This window comes from Channa argus, unplaced genomic scaffold, assembly GCF_033026475.1.
Source record: "Channa argus isolate prfri unplaced genomic scaffold, Channa argus male v1.0 Contig132, whole genome shotgun sequence".
NCBI lineage: Eukaryota > Metazoa > Chordata > Actinopteri > Anabantiformes > Channidae > Channa > Channa argus.
The window spans coordinates 1-23906 of NW_027125351.1; the positions used below are offsets into that span (position 1 = coordinate 1).

Here is a 23906-nt window from a genome sequence, read left to right on the forward strand (position 1 = left end):
TTGACATCATCAACAGCTCTTAAAAACGCTGGAGAAGCAGAATGCATGACACTTGCTAAGAAGAAGATAAATGTGGCAAAGTACAAAGTACTATAACTGTACTGGTCTGTTACGCCCCTGTCTAGGGGGTCAGGGTGCAACATACAAAGATAAATTAGCATGTTCCCTCTCCGATCCCCAAACCAAAATCCAGGGTCGAGATGTTCCAACAGAATGATATTTATTTTAAACGAAAGAAAGTGTCAAACAAAACATGACACTACAACTCAGGGCGAACCAAGGCCAACATAATAAACAAAATAAGCCATTTCCCACAGAAAGTGCTAGCTAGCCTGATAGAAATAAACAAACCAAAAGACAGTCGCTAACCTTAACTCCCTAATGTGAAAACAAGAGAAAACAATCAAAAGAAAATGGCAGTCCACCCCTACAGATTTAATACTATTTACAAAATATACAATTTATAAACAAAACCACGGCACAAAACCTAACAATTCAAAAATGCTAAATAAGGTTTGGAAAGCAAGAACAGCAAACAGGTGCTGCTGCCAGAAACAGCCTCGCTAGCTGTTGGGAACCGTACTTTTAAAACTCCAGGAAGTGTAGGATGGACCAATCAGCTACCTGTACTTCCCCCAAATCCGGCCAATCAGGCAGGGCACCTATAAGAACAACAAAATAAAAACAACACATATGGCCAGGACCGTAACATGGTCTACTAGTAATGAAGCACGATGGTTGACAAACCAATAAAGTAGCAAAACAGCAATGAAAGAACAAAATTTGATGAAAATATAGAACAATTTCTATGAATAAATAGGCAGTAACACCAGCTTGTGCTGCCCGTAAACCCAAGCAAAAAAGCTTACAGCACCTGGTATTCCCAGGCGGTCTTCCTACCAACTACTAACCAGGCCCGGCTCTATTTGGCTGCCGAGATCGGACGAGATCGGGCGCTTAGAGAGCGGTGTGGCCGTAAGCTGCATTTGACATCATCAACAGCTCTTAAAAACGTTGGAGAAGCAGAATGCATGAAACTTGCTAAGAAGAAGATAAATGTGGCAAAGTACAAAGTACTACAACTGTACTGGTCTGTTACGCCCCTGTCCAGGGGGTCAGGGTGCAACATACAAAGATAAATTAGCATGTTCCCTCTCCGATCCTCAAACCAAAATCCAGGATTGAGATGTTCCAACAGAATGATATTTATTTTAAACGAAAGAAAGTGTCAAACAAAACATGACACTACAACTCAGGGTGAACCAAGGCCAACATAATAAACAAAATAAGCCATTTCCCACAGAAAGTGCTAGCTAGCCTGATAGAAATAAACAAACCAAAAGACAGTCGCTAACCCTAACTCCCAAATGTGAAAACAATCCAAAGAAAATGGCAGTTCACCCCTACAGATTTAATACTATTTACAAAATATACAATTTATAAACAAAACCACGGCACAAAACCTAACAATTCAAAAATGCTAAATAAGGTTTGGAAACCAAGAACAGCAAACAGGTGCTGATGCCAGAAAGAGCCTCGCTAGCTGTTGGGAACCGTACTTTTAAAACTCCAGGAAGTGTAGGATGGACCAATCAGCTTCCTGTACTGCCCCCCAATCCAGCCAATCAGGCAGGGCACCTATAAGAACAAGAAAATAAAAAAAACACATATGGCCAGGACCGTAACATGGTCTACTAGTAATGAAGCACGATGGTTGGCAAACCAATAAAGTAACAAAACAGCAATGAAAGAACAAAAATTGATGAAAATATAGAACAATTTCTATGAATAAATAGGCAGTAACACCAGCTTGTGCTGCCCGTAAACCCAAGCAAAAAAGCTTACAGCACCAGGTATTCCCAGGCGGTCTTCCTACCAAGTACTAACCAGGCCCGGCCCAATTTGGCTGCCGAGATCGGACGAGATCGGGCGCTTAGAGAGCGGTGTGGCCGTAAGCTGCATTTGACATCATCAACAGCTCTTAAAAACGCTAGAGAAGCAGAATGCATGACACTTGCTAAGAAGAAGATAAATGTGTCAAAGTACAAAGTACTATAACTGTACTGGTCTGTTACGCCCCTGTCTAGGGGGTCAGGGTGCAACATACAAAGATAAATTAGCATTTTCCCTCTCCGATCCCCAAACCAAAATCCAGGATCGAGATGTTCCAACAGAATGATATTTATTTTAAACGAAAGAAAGTGTCAAACAAAACATGACACTACAACTCAGGGCGAACCAAGGCCAACATAATAAACAAAATAAGCCATTTCCCACAGAAAGTGCTAGCTAGCCTGATAGAAATAAACAAACCAAAAGACAGACGCTAACCCTAACTCCCTAATGTGAAAACAAGAGAAAACAATCAAAAGAAAATGGCTGTTCACCCCTACAGATTTAATACTATTTACAAAATATACAATTTATAAACAAAACCACGGCACAAAACCTAACAATTCAAAAATGCTAAATAAGGTTTGGAAACCAAGAACAGCAAACAGGTGCTGATGCCAGAAAGAGCCTCGCTAGCTGTTGGGAACAGTACTTTTAAAACTCCAGGAAGTGTAGGATGGACAAATCAGCTTCCTGTACTGCCCCCCAATCCGGCCAATCAGGCAGGGCACCTATAAGAACAAGAAAATAAAAACAACACATATGGCAAGGACCGTAACATGGTCTACTAGTAATGAAGCACGATGGTTGGCAAACCAATAAAGTAGCAAAACAGCAATGAAAGAACAAAATTTGATGAAAATATAGAACAATTTCTATGAATAAATAGGCAGTAACACCAGCTTGTGCTGCCCGTAAACCCAAGCAAAAAAGCTTACAGCACCTGGTATTCCCAGGCGGTCTTCCTACCAAGTACTAACCAGGCCCGGCTCTATTTGGCTGCCGAGATCGGACGAGATCGGGCGCTTAGAGAGCGGTGTGGCCGTAAGCTGCATTTGACATCATCAACAGCTCTTAAAAACGCTGGAGAAGCAGAATGCATGACACTTGCTAAGAAGAAGATAAATGTGGCAAAGTACAAAGTACTATAACTGTACTGGTCTGTTACGCCCCTGTCTAGGGGGTCAGGGTGCAACATACAAAGATAAATTAACATGTTCCCTCTCCGATCCCCAAACCAAAATCCAGGATCGAGATGTTCCAACAGAATGATATTTATTTTAAACGAAAGAAAGTGTCAAACAAAAATTGACACAACAACTCAGGGCGAACCAAGGCCAACATAATAAACAAAATAAGCCATTTCCCACAGAAAGTGCTAGCTAGCCTGATAGAAATAAACAAACCAAAAGACAGTCGCTAACCTTAACTCCCTAATGTGAAAACAAGAGAAAACAATCAAAAGAAAATGGCAGTCCACCCCTACAGATTTAATACTATTTACAAAATATACAATTTATAAACAAAACCACGGCACAAAACCTAACAATTCAAAAATGCTAAATAAGGTTTGGAAAGCAAGAACAGCAAACAGGTGCTGCTGCCAGAAAGAGCCTCGCTAGCTGTTGGGAACCGTACTTTTAAAACTCCAGGAAGTGTAGGATGGACCAATCAGCTTCCTGTACTTCCCCCAAATCCGGCCAATCAGGCAGGGCACCTATAAGAACAAGAAAATAAAAACAACACATATGGCCAGGACCGTAACATGGTCTATTAGTAATGAAGCACGATGGTTGACAAACCAATAAAGTAGCAAAACAGCAATGAAAGAACAAAATTTGATGAAAATATAGAACAATTTCTATGAATAAATAGGCAGTAACACCAGCTTGTGCTGCCCGTAAACCCAAGCAAAAAAGCTTACAGCACCTGGTATTCCCAGGCGGTCTTCCTACCAAGTACTAACCAGGCCCGGCTCTATTTGGCTGCCGAGATCGGACGAGATCGGGCGCTTAGAGAGCGGTGTGGCCGTAACATGCATTTGATATCATCAACAGCTCTTAAAAACGCTAGAGAAGCAGAATGCATGACACTTGCTAAGAAGAAGATAAATGTGGCAAAGTACAAAGTACTATAACTGTACTGGTCTGTTACGCCCCTGTCTAGGGGGTCAGGGTGAAACATACAAAGATAAATTTGCATGTTCCCTCTCCGATCCCCAAACCAAAATCCAGGATTGAGATGTTCCAACAGAATGATATTTATTTTAAACGAAAGAAAGTGTCAAACAAAACATGACACTACAACTCAGGGCGAACCAAGGCCAACATAATAAACAAAATAAGCCATTTCCCACAGAAAGTGCTAGCTAGCCTGATAGAAAGAAACAAACCAAAAGACAGTCGCTAACCCTAACTCCCTAATGTGAAAACAAGAGAAAACAATCAAAAGAAAAATGGCAGTCCACCCCTACAGATTTAATACTATTTACAAAATATACAATTTATAAACAAAACCACGGCACAAAACCTAACAATTCAAAAATGCTAAATAAGGTTTGGAAACCAAGAACAGCAAACAGGTGCTGATGCCAGAAAGAGCCTCGCTAGCTGTTGGGAACCGTACTTTTAAAACTCCAGGAAGTGTAGGATGGACCAATCAGCTTCCTGTACTTCCCCCAAATCCGGCCAATCAGGCAGGGCACCTATAAGAACAAGAAAATAAAAACAACACATATGGCCAGGACTGTAACATGGTCTACTAGTAATGAAGCACGATGGTTGACACACCAATAAAGTAGCAAAACAGCAATGAATGAACAAAATTTGATGAAAATATAGAACAATTTCTATGAATAAATAGGCAGTAACACCAGCTTGTGCTGCCCGTAAACCCAAGCAAAAAAGCTTACAGCACCTGGTATTCCCAGGCGGTCTTCCTACCAAGTACTAACCAGGCCCAGCTCTTTTTGGCTGCCGAGATCGGACGAGATCGGGCGCTTAGAGAGCGGTGTGGCCGTAAGCTGCATTTGACATCATCAACAGCTCTTAAAAACGCTGGAGAAGCAGAATGCATGACACTTGCTAAGAAGAAGATAAATGTGGCAAAGTACAAAGTACTATAACTGTACTGGTCTGTTACGCCCCTGTCTAGGGGGTCAGGGTGCAACATACAAAGATAAATTAGCATTTTCCCTCTCCAATCCCCAAACCAAAATCCAGGATCGAGATGTTCCACCAGAATGATATTTATTTTAAACGAAAGAAAGTGTCAAACAAAACATGACACTACAACTCAGGGCGAACCAAGGCCAACATAATAAACAAAATAAGCCATTTCCCACAGAAAGTGCTAGCTAGCCTGATAGAAAGAAACAAACCAAAAGACAGTCGCTAACCCTAACTCCCTAATGTGAAAACAGTCCAAAGAAAATGGCAGTTCACCCCTACAGATTTAATACTATTTACAAAATATACAATTTATAAACAAAACCACGGCACAAAACCTAACAATTCAAAAATGCTAAATAAGGTTTGGAAACCAAGAACAGCAAACAGGTGCTGATGCCAGAAAAAGCCTCGCTAGCTGTTGGGAACCGTACTTTTAAAACTCCATGAAGTGTAGGATGGACCAATCAGCTTCCTGTACTGCCCCCCAATCCGGCCAATCAGGCAGGGCACCTATAAGAACAAGAAAATAAAAACAACACATATGGCCAGGACCGTAACATGGTCTACTAGTAATGAAGCACGTTGGTTGGCAAACCAATAAAGTAGCAAAACAGCAATGAAAGAACAAAATTTGATGAAAAAATAGAACAATTTCTATGAATAAATAGGCAGTAACACCAGCTTGTGCTGCCCGTAAACCCAAGCAAAAAAGCTTACAGCACCTGGTATTCCCAGGCGGTCTTCCTACCAAGTACTAACCAGGCCCGGCCCTATTTGGCTGCCGAGATCGGACGAGATCGGGCGCTTAGAGAGCGGTGTGGCCGTAACATGCATTTGACATCATCAACAGCTCTTAAAAACGCTAGAGAAGCAGAATGCATGACACTTGCTAAGAAGAAGATAAATGTGGCAAAGTACAAAGTACTATAACTGTACTGGTCTGTTACGCCCCTGTCTAGGGGGTCAGGGTGAAACATACAAAGATAAATTTGCATGTTCCCTCTCCGATCCCCAAACCAAAATCCAGGATTGAGATGTTCCAACAGAATGATATTTATTTTAAACGAAAGAAAGTGTCAAACAAAACATGACACTACAACTCAGGGCGAACCAAGGCCAACATAATAAACAAAATAAGCCATTTCCCACAGAAAGTGCTAGCTAGCCTGATAGAAAGAAACAAACCAAAAGACAGTCGCTAACCCTAACTCCCTAATGTGAAAACAAGAGAAAACAATCAAAATAAAAATGGCAGTCCACCCCTACAGATTTAATACTATTTACAAAATATACAATTTATAAACAAAACCACGGCACAAAACCTAACAATTCAAAAATGCTAAATAAGGTTTGGAAACCAAGAACAGCAAACAGGTGCTGATGCCAGAAAGAGCCTCGCTAGCTGTTGGGAACCGTACTTTTAAAACTCCAGGAAGTGTAGGATGGACCAATCAGCTTCCTGTACTGCCCCCCAATCCAGCCAATCAGGCAGGGCACCTATAAGAACATAAAAAAATAAAAACAACACATATGGCCAGGACCGTAACATGGTCTACTAGTAATGAAGCACGATGGTTGGCAAACCAATAAAGTAGCAAAACAGCAATGAAAGAACAAAATTTGATGAAAATATAGAACAATTTCTATGAATAAATAGGCAGTAACACCAGCTTGTGCTGCCCGTAAACCCAAGCAAAAAAGCTTACAGCACCTGGTATTCCCAGGCGGTCTTCCTACCAAGTACTAACCAGGCCCGGCTCTATTTGGCTGCCGAGATCGGACGAGATCGGGCGCTTAGAGAGCGGTGTGGCCGTAAGCTGCATTTTACATCATCAACAGCTCTTAAAAACGCTGGAGAAGCAGAATGCATGACACTTGCTAAGAAGAAGATAAATGTGGCAAAGTACAAAGTACTATAACTGTACTGGTCTGTTACGCCCCTGTCTAGGGGGTCAGGGTGCAACATACAAAGATAAATTAGCATGTTCCCTCTCCGATTCCCAAACCAAAATCCAGGATCGAGATGTTCCAACAGAATGATATTTATTTTAAACGAAAAAGTGTCAAACAAAACATGACACTACAACTCAGGGCGAACCAAGGCCAACATAATAAACAAAATAAGCCATTTCCCACAGAAAGTGCTAGCTAGCCTGATAGAAATAAACAAACCAAAAGACAGTCGCTAACCCTAACTCCCTAATGTGAAAACAAGAGAAAACAATCAAAAGAAAATGGCTGTTCACCCCTACAGATTTAATACTATTTACGAAATATACAATTTATAAACAAAACCACGGCACAAAACCTAACAATTCAAAAATGCTAAATAAGGTTTGGAAACCAAGAACAGCAAACAGGTGCTGATGCCAGAAAGAGCCTCGCTAGCTGTTGGGAACCGTACTTTTAAAACTCCAGGAAGTGTAGGATGGACCAATCTGCTTCCTGTACTGCCCCTCAATCCGGCCAATCAGGAAGAGCACCTATAAGAACGAGAAAATAAAAACAACACATATGGCCAGGACCGTAACATGGTCTACTAGTAATGAAGCACGATGGTTGAAAAACCAATAAAGTAGCAAAACAGCAATGAAAGAACAAAATTTGATGAAAATATAGAACAATTTCTATGAATAAATAGGCAGTAACACCAGCTTGTGCTGCCCGTAAACCCAAGCAACAAAGCTTACAGCACCTGGTATTCCCAGGCGGTCTTCCTACCAAGTACTAACCAGGCCCGGCTCTATTTGGCTGCCGAGATCGGACGAGATCGGGCGCTTAGAGAGCGGTGTGGCCGTAAGCTGCATTTGACATCATCAACAGCTCTTAAAAACGCTTGAGAAGCAGAATGCATGACACTTGCTAAGAAGAAGATAAATGTGGCAAAGTACAAAGTACTATAACTGTACTGGTCTGTTACGCCCCTGTCTAGGGGGTCAGGGTGCAACATACAAAGATAAATTAGCATGTTCCCTCTCCGATCCCCAAACCAAAATCCAGGATCGAGATGTTCCAACAGAATGATATTTATTTTAAACGAAAGAAAGTGTCAAACAAAACATGACACTACAACTCAGGGCGAACCAAGGCCAACATAATAAACAAAATAAGCCATTTCCCACAGAAAGTGCTAGCTAGCCTGATAGAAATAAACAAACCAAAAGACAGTCGCTAACCCTAACTCCCTAATGTGAAAACGATCAAAAGAAAATGGCAGTCCACCCCTACAGATTTAATACTATTTACAAAATATACAATTTATAAACAAATCCACGGCACAAAACCTAACAATTCAAAAATGCTAAATAAGGTTTGGAAACCAAGAACAGCAAACAGGTGCTGCTGCCAGAAAGAGCCTCGCTAGCTGTTGGGAACCGTACTTTTAAAACTCCAGGAAGTGTAGAATGGACCAATCAGCTTCCTGTACTGCCCCCCAATCCGGCCAATCAGGCAGGGCACCTATAAGAACAAGAAAATAAAAACAACACATATGGCCAGGACCGTAACATGGTCTACTAGTAATGAAGCACGATGGTTGACAAACCAATAAAGTAGCAAAACAGCAATGAAAGAACAAAATTTGATGAAAATATAGAACAATTTCTATGAATAAATAGGCAGTAACACCAGCTTGTGCTGCCCGTAAACCCAAGCAAAAAAGCTTACAGCACCTGGTATTCCCACGCGGTCTTCCTACCAAGTACTAACCAGGCCCGGCTCTATTTGGCTGCCGAGATCGGACTAGATCGGGCGCTTAGAGAGCGGTGTGGCCGTAAGCTGCATTTGACATCATCAACAGCTCTTAAAAACGTTGGAGAAGCAGAATGCATGAAACTTGCTAAGAAGAAGATAAATGTGGCAAAGTACAAAGTACTATAACTGTACTGGTCTGTTACGCCCCTGTCTAGGGGGTCAGGGTGAAACATACAAAGATAAATTAGCATGTTCCCTCTCCGATCCCCAAACCAAAATCCAGGATTGAGATGTTCCAACAGAATGATATTTATTTTAAACGAAAGAAAGTGTCAAACAAAACATGACACTACAACTCAGGGCGAACCAAGGCCAACATAATAAACAAAATAAGCCATTTCCCACAGAAAGTGCTAGCTAGCCTGATAGAAATAAACAAACCAAAAGACAGTCGCTAACCCTAACTCCCTAATGTGAAAACGATCAAAAGAAAATGGCAGTCCACCCCTACAGATTTAATACTATTTACAAAATATACAATTTATAAACAAAACCACGGCACAAAACCTAACAATTCAAAAATGCTAAATAAGGTTTGGAAACCAAGAACAGCAAACAGGTGTTGCTGCCAGAAAGAGCCTCGCTAGCTGTTGGGAACCGTACTTTTAAAACTCCAGGAAGTGTAGGATGGACCAATCAGCTTCCTGTACTGCCCCCCAATCCGGCCAATCAGGCAGGGCACCTATAAGAACAACAAAATAAAAACAACACATATGGCCAGGACCGTAACATGGTCTACTAGTAATGAAGCACGATGGTTGAGAAACCAATAAAGTAGCAAAACAGCAATGAAAGAACAAAATTTGATGAAAATATAGAACAATTTCTATGAAAAAATAGGCAGTAACACCAGCTTGTGCTGCCCGTAAACCCAAGCAAAAAAGCTTACAGCACCTGGTATTCCCAGGCGGTCTTCCTACCAAGTACTAACCAGGCCTGGCTCTATTTGGCTGCCGAGATCGGCCGAGATCGGGCGCTTAGAGAGCGGTGTGGCCGTAAGCTGCATTTGACATCATCAACAGCTCTTAAAAACGCTGGAGAAGCAGAATGCATGACACTTGCTAAGAAGAAGATAAATGTGGCAAAGTACAAAGTACTATAACTGTACTGGTCTGTTACGCCCCTGTCTAGGGGGTCAGGGTGCAACATACAAAGATAAATTAGCATGTTCCCTCTCCGATCCCCAAACCAAAATCCAGTATCGAGATGTTCCAACAGAATGATATTTATTTTAAACGAAAGAAAGTGTCAAACAAAACATGACACTACAACTCAGGGCGAACCAAGGCCAACATAATAAACAAAATAAGCCATTTCCCACAGAAAGTGCTAGCTAGCCTGATAGAAAGAAACAAACCAAAAGACAGTCGCTAACCCTAACTCCCTAATGTGAAAACAAGAGAAAACAATCAAAAGAAAATGGCTGTTCACCCCTACAGATTTAATACTATTTACAAAATATACAATTTATAAACAAAACCACGGCACAAAACCTAACAATTCAAAAATGCTAAATAAGGTTTGGAAACCAAGAACAGCAAACAGGTGCTGCTGCCAGAAAGAGCCTCGCTAGCTGTTGGGAACCGTACTTTTAAAACTCCAGGAAGTGTAGGATGGACCAATCAGCTTCCTGTACTGCCCCCCAATCCGGCCAATCAGGCAGGGCACCTATAAGAACAAGAAAATAAAAACAACACATATGGCCAGGACCGTAACATGGTCTACTAGTAATGAAGCACGATGGTTGACAAACCAATAAAGTAGCAAAACAGCAATGAAAGAACAAAATTTGATGAAAATATAGAACAATTTCTGTGAATAAATAGGCAGTAACACCAGCTTGTGCTGCCCGTAAACCCAAGCAAAAAAGCTTACAGCACCTGGTATTCCCACGCGGTCTTCCTACCAAGTACTAACCAGGCCCGGCTCTATTTGGCTGTCGAGATCGGACGAGATCGGGCGCTTAGAGAGCGGTGTGGCCGTAAGCTGCATTTGACATCATCAACAGCTCTTAAAAACGTTGGAGAAGCAGAATGCATGAAACTTGCTAAGAAGAAGATAAATGTGGCAAAGTACAAAGTACTATAACTGTAGTGGTCTGTTACGCCCCTGTCCAGGGGGTCAGGGTGCAACATACAGAGATAAATTAGCATGTTCCCTCTCCGATCCCCAAACCAAAATCCAGGATCGAGATGTTCCAACAGAATGATATTTATTTTAAACGAAAGAAAGTGTCAAACAAAACATGACACTACAACTCAGGGCGAACCAAGGCCAACATAATAAACAAAATAAGCCATTTCCCACAGAAAGTGCTAGCTAGCCTGATAGAAATAAACAAACCAAAAGACAGTCGCTAACCCTAACTCCCTAATGTGAAAACAAGAGAAAACAATCAAAAGAAAATGGCTGTTCACCCCTACAGATTTAATACTATTTACAAAATATACAATTTATAAACAAAACCACGGCACAAAACCTAACAATTCAAAAATGCTAAATAAGGTTTGGAAACCAAGAACAGCAAACAGGTGCTGATGCCAGAAAGAGCCTCGCTAGCTGTTGGGAACCGTACTTTTAAAACTCCAGGAAGTGTAGGATGGACCAATCAGCTTCCTGTACTGCCCCCCAATCCGGCCAATCAGGCAGGGCACCTATAAGAACAAGAAAATAAAAACAACACATATGGCCAGGACCGTAACATGGTCTACTAGTAATGAAGCACGATGGTTGGCAAACCAATAAAGTAGCAAAACAGCAATGAAAGAACAAAATTTGATGAAAATATAGAACAATTTCTATGAATAAATAGGCAGTAACACCAGCTTGTGCTGCCCGTAAACCCAAGCAAAAAAGCTTACAGCACCTGGTATTCCCAGGCGGTCTTCCTACCAAGTACTAACCAGGCCCGGCTCTATTTGGCTGCCGAGATCGGACGAGATCGGGCGCTTAGAGAGCGGTGTGGCCGTAAGCTGCATTTGACATCATCAACAGCTCATAAAAACGCTGGAGAAGCAGAATGCATGACACTTGCTAAGAAGAAGATAAATGTGGAAAAGTACAAAGTACTATAACTGTACTGGTCTGTTACGCCCCTGTCTAGGGGGTCAGGGTGCAACATACAAAGATAAATTAGCATGTTCCCTCTCCGATCCCCAAACCAAAATCCAGGGTCGAGATGTTCCAACAGAATGATATTTATTTTAAACGAAAGAAAGTGTCAAACAAAACATGACACTACAACTCAGGGCGAACCAAGGCCAACATAATAAACAAAATAAGCCATTTCCCACAGAAAGTGCTAGCTAGCCTGATAGAAATAAACAAACCAAAAGACAGTCGCTAACCCTAACTCCCTAATGTGAAAACAAGAGAAAACAATCAAAAGAAAATGGCAGTCCACCCCTACAGATTTAATACTATTTACAAAATATACAATTTATAAACAAAACCACGGCACAAAACCTAACAATTCAAAAATGCTAAATAAGGTTTGGAAACCAAGAACAGCAAACAGGTGCTGATGCCAGAAAGAGCCTCGCTAGCTGTTGGGAACCGTACTTTTAAACTCCAGCAAGTGTAGGATGGACCAATCAGCCTCCTGTACTGCCCCCCAATCCGGCCAATCAGGCAGGGCACCTATAAGAACAAGAAAATAAAAACAACACATATGGCCAGGACCGTAACATGGTCTATTAGTAATGAAGCACGATGGTTGACAAACCAATAAAGTAGCAAAACAGCAATGAAAGAACAAAATTTGATGAAAATATAGAACAATTTCTATGAATAAATAGGCAGTAACACCAGCTTGTGCTGCCCGTAAACCCAAGCAAAAAAGCTTACAGCACCTGGTATTCCCAGGCGGTCTTCCTACCAAGTACTAACCAGGCCCGGCCCAATTTGGCTGCCGAGATCGGACGAGATCGGGCGCTTAGAGAGTGGTGTGGCCGTAAGCTGCATTTGACATCATCAACAGCTCTTAAAAACGCTAGAGAAGCAGAATGCATGACACTTGCTAAGAAGAAGATAAATGTGGCAAAGTACAAAGTACTATAACTGTACTGGTCTGTTACGCCCCTGTCTAGGGGGTCAGGGTGCAACATACAAAGATAAATTAGCATGTTCCCTCTCCGATCCCCAAACCAAAATCCAGGATCGAGATGTTCCAACAGAATGATATTTATTTTAAACGAAAGAAAGTGTCAAACAAAACATGACACTACAACTCAGGGCGAACCAAGGCCAACATAATAAACAAAATAACCCATTTCCCACAGAAAGTGCTAGCTAGCCTGATAGAAATAAACAAACCAAAAGACAGTCACTAACCCTAACTCCCTAATGTGAAAACAGTCCAAAGAAAATGGCAGTTCACCCCTACAGATTTAATACTATTTACAAAATATACAATTTATAAACAAAACCACGGCACAAAACCTAACAATTCAAAAATGCTAAATAAGGTTTAGAAACCAAGAACAGCAAACAGGTGCTGATGCCAGAAAGAGCCTCGCTAGCTGTTGGGAACCATACTTTTAAAACTCCAGGAAGTGTAGGATGGACCAATCAGCTTCCTGTACTTCCCCCAAATCCGGCCAATCAGGCAGGGCACCTATAAGAACAACAAAATAAAAACAACACATATGGCCAGGACCGTAACATGGTCTATTAGTAATGAAGCACGATGGTTGACAAACCAATAAAGTAGCAAAACAGCAATGAAAGAACAAAATTTGATGAAAATATATAACAATTTCTATGAATAAATAGGCAGTAACACCAGCTTGTGCTGCCCGTAAACCCAAGCAAAAAAGCTTACAGCACCTGGTATTCCCAGGCGGTCTTCCTACCAAGTACTAACCAGGCCCGGCTCTATTTGGCTGCCGAGATCGGACGAGATCGGGCGCTTAGAGAGCGGTGTGGCCGTAACATGCATTTGACATCATCAACAGCTCTTAAAAACGCTAGAGAAGCAGAATGCATGACACTTGCTAAGAAGAAGATAAATGTGGCAACGTACAAAGTACTATAACTGTACTGGTCTGTTACGCCCCTGTCTAGGGGGTCAGGGTGAAACATACAAAGATAAATTTGCATGTTCCCTCTCCGATCCCCAAACCAAAATCCAGGATCGAGATGTTCCAACAGAATGATATTTATTTTAAACGAAAGAAAGTGTCAAACAAAACATGACACTACAACTCAGGGCGAACCAAGGCCAACATAATAAACAAAATAAGCCATTTCCCACAGAAAGTGCTAGCTAGCCTGATAGAAAGAAACAAACCAAAAGACAGTCGCTAACCCTAACTCCCTAATGTGAAAACAGTCCAAAGAAAATGGCAGTTCACCCCTACAGATTTAATACTATTTACAAAATATACAATTTATAAACAAAACCACGGCACAAAACCTAACAATTCAAAAATGCTAAATAAGGTTTGGAAACCAAGAACAGCAAACAGGTGCTGATGCCAGAAAGAGCCTCGCTAGCTGTTGGGAACAGTACTTTTAAAACTCCAGGAAGTGTAGGATGGACAAATCAGCTTCCTGTACTGCCCCCCAATCCGGCCAATCAGGCAGGGCACCTATAAGAACAAGAAAATAAAAACAACACATATGGCAAGGACCGTAACATGGTCTACTAGTAATGAAGCACGATGGTTGGCAAACCAATAAAGTAGCAAAACAGCAATGAAAGAACAAAATTTGATGAAAATATAGAACAATTTCTATGAATAAATAGGCAGTAACACCAGCTTGTGCTGCCCGTAAACCCAAGCAAAAAAGCTTACAGCACCTGGTATTCCCAGGCGGTCTTCCTACCAAGTACTAACCAGGCCCGGCTCTATTTGGCTGCCGAGATCGGACGAGATCGGGCGCTTAGAGAGCGGTGTGGCCGTAAGCTGCATTTGACATCATCAACAGCTCTTAAAAACGCTGGAGAAGCAGAATGCATGACACTTGCTAAGAGGAAGATAAATGTGGCAAAGTACAAAGTACTATAACTGTACTGGTCTGTTACGCCCCTGTCTAGGGGGTCAGGGTGCAACATACAAAGATAAATTAACATGTTCCCTCTCCGATCCCCAAACCAAAATCCAGGATCGAGATGTTCCAACAGAATGATATTTATTTTAAACGAAAGAAAGTGTCAAACAAAAATTGACACAACAACTCAGGGCGAACCAAGGCCAACATAATAAACAAAATAAGCCATTTCCCACAGAAAGTGCTAGCTAGCCTGATAGAAATAAACAAACCAAAAGACAGTCGCTAACCTTAACTCCCTAATGTGAAAACAAGAGAAAACAATCAAAAGAAAATGGCAGTCCACCCCTACAGATTTAATACTATTTACAAAATATACAATTTATAAACAAAACCACGGCACAAAACCTAACAATTCAAAAATGCTAAATAAGGTTTGGAAAGCAAGAACAGCAAACAGGTGCTGCTGCCAGAAAGAGCCTCGCTAGCTGTTGGGAACCGTACTTTTAAAACTCCAGGAAGTGTAGGATGGACCAATCAGCTTCCTGTACTTCCCCCAAATCCGGCCAATCAGGCAGGGCACCTATAAGAACAAGAAAATAAAAACAACACATATGGCCAGGACCGTAACATGGTCTATTAGTAATGAAGCACGATGGTTGACAAACCAATAAAGTAGCAAAACAGCAATGAAAGAACAAAATTTGATGAAAATATAGAACAATTTCTATGAATAAATAGGCAGTAACACCAGCTTGTGCTGCCCGTAAACCCAAGCAAAAAAGCTTACAGCACCTGGTATTCCCAGGCGGTCTTCCTACCAAGTACTAACCAGGCCCGGCTCTATTTGGCTGCCGAGATCGGACGAGATCGGGCGCTTAGAGAGCGGTGTGGCCGTAACATGCATTTGATATCATCAACAGCTCTTAAAAACGCTAGAGAAGCAGAATGCATGACACTTGCTAAGAAGAAGATAAATGTGGCAAAGTACAAAGTACTATAACTGTACTGGTCTGTTACGCCCCTGTCTAGGGGGTCAGGGTGAAACATACAAAGATAAATTTGCATGTTCCCTCTCCGATCCCCAAACCAAAATCCAGGATTGAGATGTTCCAACAGAATGATATTTATTTTAAACGAAAGAAAGTGTCAAACAAAACATGACACTACAACTCAGGGCGAACCAAGGCCAACATAATAAACAAAATAAGCCATTTCCCACAGAAAGTGCTAGCTAGCCTGATAGAAAGAAACAAACCAAAAGACAGTCGCTAACCCTAACTCCCTAATGTGAAAACAAGAGAAAACAATCAAAAGAAAAATGGCAGTCCACCCCTACAGATTTAATACTATTTACAAAATATACAATTTATAAACAAAACCACGGCACAAAACCTAACAATTCAAAAATGCTAAATAAGGTTTGGAAACCAAGAACAGCAAACAGGTGCTGATGCCAGAAAGAGCCTCGCTAGCTGTTGGGAACCGTACTTTTAAAACTCCAGGAAGTGTAGGATGGACCAATCAGCTTCCTGTACTTCCCCCAAATCCGGCCAATCAGGCAGGGCACCTATAAGAACAAGAAAATAAAAACAACACATATGGCCAGGACTGTAACATGGTCTACTAGTACTGAAGCACGATGGTTGACAAACCAATAAAGTAGCAAAACAGCAATGAATGAACAAAATTTGATGAAAATATAGAACAATTTCTATGAATAAATAGGCAGTAACACCAGCTTGTGCTGCCCGTAAACCCAAGCAAAAAAGCTTACAGCACCTGGTATTCCCAGGCGGTCTTCCTACCAAGTACTAACCAGGCCCAGCTCTATTTGGCTGCCGAGATCGGACGAGATCGGGCGCTTAGAGAGCGGTGTGGCCGTAAGCTGCATTTGACATCATCAACAGCTCTTAAAAACGCTGGAGAAGCAGAATGCATGACACTTGCTAAGAAGAAGATAAATGTGGCAAAGTACAAAGTACTATAACTGTACTGGTCTGTTACGCCCCTGTCTAGGGGGTCAGGGTGCAACATACAAAGATAAATTAGCATTTTCCCTCTCCAATCCCCAAACCAAAATCCAGGATCGAGATGTTCCACCAGAATGATATTTATTTTAAACGAAAGAAAGTGTCAAACAAAACATGACACTACAACTCAGGGCGAACCAAGGCCAACATAATAAACAAAATAAGCCATTTCCCACAGAAAGTGCTAGCTAGCCTGATAGAAAGAAACAAACCAAAAGACAGTCGCTAACCCTAACTCCCTAATGTGAAAACAGTCCAAAGAAAATGGCAGTTCACCCCTACAGATTTAATACTATTTACAAAATATACAATTTATAAACAAAACCACGGCACAAAACCTAACAATTCAAAAATGCTAAATAAGGTTTGGAAACCAAGAACAGCAAACAGGTGCTGATGCCAGAAAAAGCCTCGCTAGCTGTTGGGAACCGTACTTTTAAAACTCCATGAAGTGTAGGATGGACCAATCAGCTTCCTGTACTGCCCCCCAATCCGGCCAATCAGGCAGGGCACCTATAAGAACAAGAAAATAAAAACAACACATATGGCCAGGACCGTAACATGGTCTACTAGTAATGAAGCACGTTGGTTGGCAAACCAATAAAGTAGCAAAACAGCAATGAAAGAACAAAATTTGATGAAAAAATAGAACAATTTCTATGAATAAATAGGCAGTAACACCAGCTTGTGCTGCCCGTAAACCCAAGCAAAAAAGCTTACAGCACCTGGTATTCCCAGGCGGTCTTCCTACCAAGTACTAACCAGGCCCGGCCCTATTTGGCTGCCGAGATCGGACGAGATCGGGCGCTTAGAGAGCGGTGTGGCCGTAACATGCATTTGACATCATCAACAGCTCTTAAAAACGCTAGAGAAGCAGAATGCATGACACTTGCTAAGAAGAAGATAAATGTGGCAAAGTACAAAGTACTATAACTGTACTGGTCTGTTACGCCCCTGTCTAGGGGGTCAGGGTGAAACATACAAAGATAAATTTGCATGTTCCCTCTCCGATCCCCAAACCAAAATCCAGGATTGAGATGTTCCAACAGAATGATATTTATTTTAAACGAAAGAAAGTGTCAAACAAAACATGACACTACAACTCAGGGCGAACCAAGGCCAACATAATAAACAAAATAAGCCATTTCCCACAGAAAGTGCTAGCTAGCCTGATAGAAAGAAACAAACCAAAAGACAGTCGCTAACCCTAACTCCCTAATGTGAAAACAAGAGAAAACAATCAAAATAAAAATGGCAGTCCACCCCTACAGATTTAATACTATTTACAAAATATACAATTTATAAACAAAACCACGGCACAAAACCTAACAATTCAAAAATGCTAAATAAGGTTTGGAAACCAAGAACAGCAAACAGGTGCTGATGCCAGAAAGAGCCTCGCTAGCTGTTGGGAACCGTACTTTTAAAACTCCAGGAAGTGTAGGATGGACCAATCAGCTTCCTGTACTGCCCCCCAATCCAGCCAATCAGGCAGGGCACCAATAAGAACATAAAAAAATAAAAACAACACATATGGCCAGGACCGTAACATGGTCTACTAGTAATGAAGCACGATGGTTGGCAAACCAATAAAGTAGCAAAACAGCAATGAAAGAACAAAATTTGATGAAAATATAGAACAATTTCTATGAATAAATAGGCAGTAACACCAGCTTGTGCTGCCCGTAAACCCAAGCAAAAAAGCTTACAGCACCTGGTATTCCCAGGCGGTCTTCCTACCAAGTACTAACCAGGCCCGGCTCTATTTGGCTGCCGAGATCGGACGAGATCGGGCGCTTAGAGAGCGGTGTGGCCGTAAGCTGCATTTTACATCATCAACAGCTCTTAAAAACGCTGGAGAAGCAGAATGCATGACACTTGCTAAGAAGAAGATAAATGTGGCAAAGTACAAAGTACTATAACTGTACTGGTCTGTTACGCCCCTGTCTAGGGGGTCAGGGTGCAACATACAAAGATAAATTAGCATGTTCCCTCTCCGATTCCCAAACCAAAATCCAGGATCGAGATGTTCCAACAGAATGATATTTATTTTAAACGAAAAAGTGTCAAACAAAACATGACACTACAACTCAGGGCGAACCAAGGCCAACATAATAAACAAAATAAGCCATTTCCCACAGAAAGTGCTAGCTAGCCTGATAGAAATAAACAAACCAAAAGACAGTCGCTAACCCTAACTCCCTAATGTGAAAACAAGAGAAAACAATCAAAAGAAAATGGCTGTTCACCCCTACAGATTTAATACTATTTACGAAATATACAATTTATAAACAAAACCACGGCACAAAACCTAACAATTCAAAAATGCTAAATAAGGTTTGGAAACCAAGAACAGCAAACAGGTGCTGATGCCAGAAAGAGCCTCGCTAGCTGTTGGGAACCGTACTTTTAAAACTCCAGGAAGTGTAGGATGGACCAATCTGCTTCCTGTACTGCCCCTCAATCCGGCCAATCAGGAAGAGCACCTATAAGAACGAGAAAATAAAAACAACACATATGGCCAGGACCGTAACATGGTCTACTAGTAATGAAGCACGATGGTTGAAAAACCAATAAAGTAGCAAAACAGCAATGAAAGAACAAAATTTGATGAAAATATAGAACAATTTCTATGAATAAATAGGCAGTAACACCAGCTTGTGCTGCCCGTAAACCCAAGCAACAAAGCTTACAGCACCTGGTATTCCCAGGCGGTCTTCCTACCAAGTACTAACAAGGCCCGGCTCTATTTGGCTGCCGAGATCGGACGAGATCGGGCGCTTAGAGAGCGGTGTGGCCGTAAGCTGCATTTGACATCATCAACAGCTCTTAAAAACGCTTGAGAAGCAGAATGCATGACACTTGCTAAGAAGAAGATAAATGTGGCAAAGTACAAAGTACTATAACTGTACTGGTCTGTTACGCCCCTGTCTAGGGGGTCAGGGTGCAACATACAAAGATAAATTAGCATGTTCCCTCTCCGATCCCCAAACCAAAATCCAGGATCGAGATGTTCCAACAGAATGATATTTATTTTAAACGAAAGAAAGTGTCAAACAAAACATGACACTACAACTCAGGGCGAACCAAGGCCAACATAATAAACAAAATAAGCCATTTCCCACAGAAAGTGCTAGCTAGCCTGATAGAAATAAACAAACCAAAAGACAGTCGCTAACCCTAACTCCCTAATGTGAAAACGATCAAAAGAAAATGGCAGTCCACCCCTACAGATTTAATACTATTTACAAAATATACAATTTATAAACAAATCCACGGCACAAAACCTAACAATTCAAAAATGCTAAATAAGGTTTGGAAACCAAGAACAGCAAACAGGTGCTGCTGCCAGAAAGAGCCTCGCTAGCTGTTGGGAACCGTACTTTTAAAACTCCAGGAAGTGTAGAATGGACCAATCAGCTTCCTGTACTGCCCCCCAATCCGGCCAATCAGGCAGGGCACCTATAAGAACAAGAAAATAAAAACAACACATATGGCCAGGACCGTAACATGGTCTACTAGTAATGAAGCACGATGGTTGACAAACCAATAAAGTAGCAAAACAGCAATGAAAGAACAAAATTTGATGAAAATATAGAACAATTTCTATGAATAAATAGGCAGTAACACCAGCTTGTGCTGCCCGTAAACCCAAGCAAAAAAGCTTACAGCACCTGGTATTCCCACGCGGTCTTCCTACCAAGTACTAACCAGGCCCGGCTCTATTTGGCTGCCGAGATCGGACTAGATCGGGCGCTTAGAGAGCGGTGTGGCCGTAAGCTGCATTTGACATCATCAACAGCTCTTAAAAACGTTGGAGAAGCAGAATGCATGAAACTTGCTAAGAAGAAGATAAATGTGGCAAAGTACAAAGTACTATAACTGTACTGGTCTGTTACGCCCCTGTCTAGGGGGTCAGGGTGAAACATACAAAGATAAATTTGCATGTTCCCTCTCCGATCCCCAAACCAAAATCCAGGATTGAGATGTTCCAACAGAATGATATTTATTTTAAACGAAAGAAAGTGTCAAACAAAACATGACACTACAACTCAGGGCGAACCAAGGCCAACATAATAAACAAAATAAGCCATTTCCCACAGAAAGTGCTAGCTAGCCTGATAGAAAGAAACAAACCAAAAGACAGTCGCTAACCCTAACTCCCTAATGTGAAAACAAGAGAAAACAATCAAAATAAAAATGGCAGTCCACCCCTACAGATTTAATACTATTTACAAAATATACAATTTATAAACAAAACCACGGCACAAAACCTAACAATTCAAAAATGCTAAATAAGGTTTGGAAACCAAGAACAGCAAACAGGTGCTGATGCCAGAAAGAGCCTCGCTAGCTGTTGGGAACCGTACTTTTAAAACTCCAGGAAGTGTAGGATGGACCAATCAGCTTCCTGTACTGCCCCCCAATCCAGCCAATCAGGCAGGGCACCTATAAGAACATAAAAAAATAAAAACAACACATATGGCCAGGACCGTAACATGGTCTACTAGTAATGAAGCACGATGGTTGGCAAACCAATAAAGTAGCAAAACAGCAATGAAAGAACAAAATTTGATGAAAATATAGAACAATTTCTATGAATAAATAGGCAGTAACACCAGCTTGTGCTGCCCGTAAACCCAAGCAAAAAAGCTTACAGCACCTGGTATTCCCAGGCGGTCTTCCTACCAAGTACTAACCAGGCCCGGCTCTATTTGGCTGCCGAGATCGGACGAGATCGGGCGCTTAGAGAGCGGTGTGGCCGTAAGCTGCATTTTACATCATCAACAGCTCTTAAAAACGCTGGAGAAGCAGAATGCATGACACTTGCTAAGAAGAAGATAAATGTGGCAAAGTACAAAGTACTATAACTGTACTGGTCTGTTACGCCCCTGTCTAGGGGGTCAGGGTGCAACATACAAAGATAAATTAGCATGTTCCCTCTCCGATTCCCAAACCAAAATCCAGGATCGAGATGTTCCAACAGAATGATATTTATTTTAAACGAAAAAGTGTCAAACAAAACATGACACTACAACTCAGGGCGAACCAAGGCCAACATAATAAACAAAATAAGCCATTTCCCACAGAAAGTGCTAGCTAGCCTGATAGAAATAAACAAACCAAAAGACAGTCGCTAACCCTAACTCCCTAATGTGAAAACAAGAGAAAACAATCAAAAGAAAATGGCTGTTCACCCCTACAGATTTAATACTATTTACGAAATATACAATTTATAAACAAAACCACGGCACAAAACCTAACAATTCAAAAATGCTAAATAAGGTTTGGAAACCAAGAACAGCAAACAGGTGCTGATGCCAGAAAGAGCCTCGCTAGCTGTTGGGAACCGTACTTTTAAAACTCCAGGAAGTGTAGGATGGACCAATCTGCTTCCTGTACTGCCCCTCAATCCGGCCAATCAGGAAGAGCACCTATAAGAACGAGAAAATAAAAACAACACATATGGCCAGGACCGTAACATGGTCTACTAGTAATGAAGCACGATGGTTGAAAAACCAATAAAGTAGCAAAACAGCAATGAAAGAACAAAATTTGATGAAAATATAGAACAATTTCTATGAATAAATAGGCAGTAACACCAGCTTGTGCTGCCCGTAAACCCAAGCAACAAAGCTTACAGCACCTGGTATTCCCAGGCGGTCTTCCTACCAAGTACTAACCAGGCCCGGCTCTATTTGGCTGCCGAGATCGGACGAGATCGGGCGCTTAGAGAGCGGTGTGGCCGTAAGCTGCATTTGACATCATCAACAGCTCTTAAAAACGCTTGAGAAGCAGAATGCATGACACTTGCTAAGAAGAAGATAAATGTGGCAAAGTACAAAGTACTATAACTGTACTGGTCTGTTACGCCCCTGTCTAGGGGGTCAGGGTGCAACATACAAAGATAAATTAGCATGTTCCCTCTCCGATCCCCAAACCAAAATCCAGGATCGAGATGTTCCAACAGAATGATATTTATTTTAAACGAAAGAAAGTGTCAAACAAAACATGACACTACAACTCAGGGCGAACCAAGGCCAACATAATAAACAAAATAAGCCATTTCCCACAGAAAGTGCTAGCTAGCCTGATAGAAATAAACAAACCAAAAGACAGTCGCTAACCCTAACTCCCTAATGTGAAAACGATCAAAAGAAAATGGCAGTCCACCCCTACAGATTTAATACTATTTACAAAATATACAATTTATAAACAAATCCACGGCACAAAACCTAACAATTCAAAAATGCTAAATAAGGTTTGGAAACCAAGAACAGCAAACAGGTGCTGCTGCCAGAAAGAGCCTCGCTAGCTGTTGGGAACCGTACTTTTAAAACTCCAGGAAGTGTAGAATGGACCAATCAGCTTCCTGTACTGCCCCCCAATCCGGCCAATCAGGCAGGGCACCTATAAGAACAAGAAAATAAAAACAACACATATGGCCAGGACCGTAACATGGTCTACTAGTAATGAAGCACGATGGTTGACAAACCAATAAAGTAGCAAAACAGCAATGAAAGAACAAAATTTGATGAAAATATAGAACAATTTCTATGAATAAATAGGCAGTAACACCAGCTTGTGCTGCCCGTAAACCCAAGCAAAAAAGCTTACAGCACCTGGTATTCCCACGCGGTCTTCCTACCAAGTACTAACCAGGCCCGGCTCTATTTGGCTGCCGAGATCGGACTAGATCGGGCGCTTAGAGAGCGGTGTGGCCGTAAGCTGCATTTGACATCATCAACAGCTCTTAAAAACGTTGGAGAAGCAGAATGCATGAAACTTGCTAAGAAGAAGATAAATGTGGCAAAGTACAAAGTACTATAACTGTACTGGTCTGTTACGCCCCTGTCTAGGGGGTCAGGGTGAAACATACAAAGATAAATTAGCATGTTCCCTCTCCGATCCCCAAACCAAAATCCAGGATTGAGATGTTCCAACAGAATGATATTTATTTTAAACGAAAGAAAGTGTCAAACAAAACATGACACTACAACTCAGGGCGAACCAAGGCCAACATAATAAACAAAATAAGCCATTTCCCACAGAAAGTGCTAGC

At 41.5% G+C, this 23906-nt stretch overlaps 24 pseudogenes; all 24 read right to left on the bottom strand.

Moving 5' to 3' along the window:
- Window positions 1-862: 862 nt before the first annotated feature.
- On the bottom strand, window positions 863-981 carry LOC137121955 (5S ribosomal RNA; annotated as a pseudogene).
- An 857-nt stretch (window positions 982-1838) lies between these two features.
- On the bottom strand, window positions 1839-1957 carry LOC137121960 (5S ribosomal RNA; annotated as a pseudogene).
- Window positions 1958-2824: 867 nt separating this feature from the next.
- LOC137121954 (5S ribosomal RNA) lies at window positions 2825-2943 on the bottom strand (annotated as a pseudogene).
- Window positions 2944-3810: 867 nt separating this feature from the next.
- LOC137121970 (5S ribosomal RNA) lies at window positions 3811-3929 on the bottom strand (annotated as a pseudogene).
- Window positions 3930-4797: 868 nt separating this feature from the next.
- On the bottom strand, window positions 4798-4916 carry LOC137121942 (5S ribosomal RNA; annotated as a pseudogene).
- An 857-nt stretch (window positions 4917-5773) lies between these two features.
- Window positions 5774-5892, bottom strand: LOC137121981 (5S ribosomal RNA; annotated as a pseudogene).
- Window positions 5893-6762: 870 nt separating this feature from the next.
- Window positions 6763-6881, bottom strand: LOC137121965 (5S ribosomal RNA; annotated as a pseudogene).
- An 865-nt stretch (window positions 6882-7746) lies between these two features.
- On the bottom strand, window positions 7747-7865 carry LOC137121976 (5S ribosomal RNA; annotated as a pseudogene).
- Window positions 7866-8722: 857 nt separating this feature from the next.
- Window positions 8723-8841, bottom strand: LOC137121966 (5S ribosomal RNA; annotated as a pseudogene).
- Window positions 8842-9698: 857 nt separating this feature from the next.
- LOC137121922 (5S ribosomal RNA) lies at window positions 9699-9817 on the bottom strand (annotated as a pseudogene).
- Window positions 9818-10684: 867 nt separating this feature from the next.
- Window positions 10685-10803, bottom strand: LOC137121956 (5S ribosomal RNA; annotated as a pseudogene).
- Window positions 10804-11670: 867 nt separating this feature from the next.
- On the bottom strand, window positions 11671-11789 carry LOC137121920 (5S ribosomal RNA; annotated as a pseudogene).
- An 866-nt stretch (window positions 11790-12655) lies between these two features.
- On the bottom strand, window positions 12656-12774 carry LOC137121957 (5S ribosomal RNA; annotated as a pseudogene).
- An 857-nt stretch (window positions 12775-13631) lies between these two features.
- Window positions 13632-13750, bottom strand: LOC137121971 (5S ribosomal RNA; annotated as a pseudogene).
- Window positions 13751-14607: 857 nt separating this feature from the next.
- On the bottom strand, window positions 14608-14726 carry LOC137121931 (5S ribosomal RNA; annotated as a pseudogene).
- An 867-nt stretch (window positions 14727-15593) lies between these two features.
- Window positions 15594-15712, bottom strand: LOC137121972 (5S ribosomal RNA; annotated as a pseudogene).
- An 868-nt stretch (window positions 15713-16580) lies between these two features.
- On the bottom strand, window positions 16581-16699 carry LOC137121914 (5S ribosomal RNA; annotated as a pseudogene).
- An 857-nt stretch (window positions 16700-17556) lies between these two features.
- LOC137121915 (5S ribosomal RNA) lies at window positions 17557-17675 on the bottom strand (annotated as a pseudogene).
- Window positions 17676-18545: 870 nt separating this feature from the next.
- On the bottom strand, window positions 18546-18664 carry LOC137121933 (5S ribosomal RNA; annotated as a pseudogene).
- Window positions 18665-19529: 865 nt separating this feature from the next.
- Window positions 19530-19648, bottom strand: LOC137121963 (5S ribosomal RNA; annotated as a pseudogene).
- Window positions 19649-20505: 857 nt separating this feature from the next.
- Window positions 20506-20624, bottom strand: LOC137121967 (5S ribosomal RNA; annotated as a pseudogene).
- Window positions 20625-21494: 870 nt separating this feature from the next.
- LOC137121934 (5S ribosomal RNA) lies at window positions 21495-21613 on the bottom strand (annotated as a pseudogene).
- Window positions 21614-22478: 865 nt separating this feature from the next.
- On the bottom strand, window positions 22479-22597 carry LOC137121936 (5S ribosomal RNA; annotated as a pseudogene).
- Window positions 22598-23454: 857 nt separating this feature from the next.
- Window positions 23455-23573, bottom strand: LOC137121968 (5S ribosomal RNA; annotated as a pseudogene).
- Between the last annotated feature and the right edge of the window lie 333 nt (window positions 23574-23906).